Source organism: Zootoca vivipara, chromosome 13 (genome assembly GCF_965207765.1).
Source record: "Zootoca vivipara chromosome 13, rZooViv2.hap1.1, whole genome shotgun sequence".
NCBI lineage: Eukaryota > Metazoa > Chordata > Lepidosauria > Squamata > Lacertidae > Zootoca > Zootoca vivipara.
This window is the reverse complement of record NC_142596.1, coordinates 40276281-40279386: the sequence shown is the minus strand read 5'-3', so window position 1 is coordinate 40279386 and position 3106 is coordinate 40276281.

The window sequence follows — 3106 nt, the reverse complement described above, 5'->3', positions numbered from 1 at the left end:
GTCAAAATGATTGTAAAATCAGTGAAATGTATATATTTGAAAAGTATAAATAAAATTTAAAATATATGTTTCTATTCATTTGTAAGTTTTTGTTGGTGGCGAAAGAGATTGGGAAGCCCAAGGTATGTTTCGTTGCCTTCAGTTGCCTGCTCTGAGCTGTCATTGTGGGCATCTGCCTGTCTCAGGAGACAGTGGAGGAGTGTGCCTTTGGGGGTGAAGTCAAACTGTTGGAAGGTTGCAGCGCCTGCTGTGGCTGTAGAGACTGAAATGGGAGAGACATGTTTTGCTGCAGCTGGGGCAGATGAAGGCATCCGGTTGTGCTGCTGCAGATACACCATGGCATTTCTTCAGTCTGTGCTCCTCCCAGTGGTCATTCCTCCTCTGGTCACTACTGTCTCCAGGCACTATGGTCATCTGCAAGGGATTCCCACACAGCAGGGATTTCCAGACATCTTTGTAATACACTGTACATCGAGAGCACTTGACATACCCCTGCAAGAATCCTGGGAACTGTAGTTTACCCCGCACAGTTCTTGGCACTTTTTAATAAACTACACTTCCCATGATTCTTTGGGGGAAGCCATGGACTTTAAATGTCTGGTGTGGAGGTGTGATCCAAGGTTTGCCTTGTTTCTGCTAAGATAGTCCAAACTTTACTATCCACACTCAGGTAAGAAGCATCATCAAGACCAGGCATCCCCAAACTGCGGCCCTCCAGATGTTTTGGCCTACAACTCCCATGATCCCTAGCTAACAGGACCAGTGGTCAGGAGTGATGGGAATTGTAGTCCAAAACATCTGGAGGGCCGAAGTTTGGGGATGCCTGATCAAGACCATGGGTAGGCAAACTAAGGCCCGGTGGCCGGATCCAGCCCAATCGCCTTCTAAATCCAGCCCACGAATGGTCCGGGAATCGGCGTGTTTTTACATGAGTAAAATGTGTCCATTTATTTAAAATGCATCTCTGGGTTATTTGTGGGGCATAGGAATTCGTTCATTTCCCCCCCCCCCAAAAAATATATATATATACCAGTGTAGGTAGATAGATAGATAGATATAGATAGATAGATATAGATAGCCCGGCCCCCCACAAGATCTGAGGGTCAGTAGCCCCCTACTGAAAAAGTTTGCTGACCCCTGATCAAGACTCTGAAAACTGGGTGCCTTTTATCATATGTGGTGGGTGTGTAAAGTGATTTTAAAAAATTGGGAAATGATATATAATGAAACGAAAAAATGTTTAAAATAACTTTAGTTTAAAAAACCAGAAGCTTTCTTATTAGGAATTATAGGTACCAAGATCCCAAAGGACCAGAAAAGACTGTTCATGTATGCGACAACAGCCGCACAGATACTACTAGCTCAGAGATGGGAGAAAGAGACAGCCCTGACCAGAGAAGAATGCAAAACAAGATGATGGACTATGCTGAAATGGTAAAATTAGCTGGGAAGCTCAGGAATCAAGAAGACAAGAACTTTTAAAAAGATTGGGAAAAGTTTATAATTTACTTACGAGACCACTGCAAGCATGTTAAAACATTAGCAGGATTTTAACCACGCTTGTAAAGTAACAGAAAGTATGGATAATTTAGAAGGATAACAGTTTGGATAAATATGGATATGCAGTTGTAAATATTAATATCAGGACTCATGAAAGGGATGGGGGGAAGTCAGAAGATTCAGAGCAATCTCCATATTTGGATTTGGAACTGTTGTTTGTCATATGTTTAGACTTTCGAAAATCAAATAAAACAATTAAATAGGTGAATAGAGAGAGACTCTGAAAACTATTCTACCTAAAGGGCTGCCATACAGACCTGTCCAGAACCTGAGACAGCCACCTGAGTCTTTTCTCAACCTGCCACCTCCAAAGGATCATGTTTGGCATATACAGTACTTTACATGAAAATAAAGTCAAGCACACACAAACACACTTCCATCCTCCAGGATGTAACCAATTTGAGCTTTGGTGTTGCTACAGTTTCTTCTCTTTTCAACAGTTCTACTTTGGGTTCTGCTGTTTTCAAATAATGTTTTCCTACAGCCTTTGTCTTTAGTAAGGATTTTAAAACATAGTAGCGACTTTCAATGTTTGCTAAGGCAGAATAGTAACAGATCAAGGTTTCCAAATACAGTACAACAAACTGGTGTAAAGAACCCAGATTCACATGCTGCAAAGCCATCCCGACGATCATTTGTTTTGCATTTGTTGATCACCACCATCACTTTGCTATTTACTAGGCTTGATTACATTGGTTTCTCATTTTCATCTCCATCAAAACTTTTATAATTCTTTATTGATTCATCTGTTTAGTATATAACGACTCCAGAGCTACATGTCATGAATTCTCTTTTACCCTTTTTGTTGCTACTCTTTTCATTGCAACAACAGAGTTGAGAGGGCCCTCAAAGGCCACCTGCCCTATTGCTGCTAAAAAAATGCTATGCCCTGTATTGATACAGTTTTGTCCTGTATTCCAGGTCTTCTCTCTTTCTCTTTCTTTCTCTCTCTCTCTCTCTCTCTCTCTCTCTCTCTCTCTCTCTCTCTCTCTCTCTCTCTCTCTCTCTCTCTCTCTCTCTCTGCCAAGTTAGGGATCATCTCCAAATACATGTGTTTGAAAGGATGCTTGAAAAGTCATGGGTCAGGGTAGCCAAGCACAGAAAGATTTACAAATTCACGTGTATGTGTGCGCACACGTGCACATGTGACAAATTCCGGAGGAGCCATCCTGTTAGGCTGCAATAGATTGTGATGGGTTGCTCTATCTGAAGTCACTTCAGATGGGCGGCGGGGGAATGCAGTTCCTAACTATACTTACCTGGGAGTGAGGCCCATTAAGTCCAGCCACAGGCCTTCCTTCGGTTGGCACGCGGCTCTGAAGGCGCATCTTTCCCGGCGGGAAATACAAACCAGCCAACCAGCCAAGGGGCCCCTCCCCGTCCAACCTTCCTGCTCCGGAGTGGCCGTTCCATGAATCCGGCGCTGCGCCCGTTCCGTTTCCCACCCGCGCGCGGCTCGGGGGGCGCTGTGGGCCGCGAGAGGCATCCCAGGAGCGAGGCGAGAGGAGGCGGCGTCGGAGGCGGCGCTTGGCCGGGGCGGGGCAGC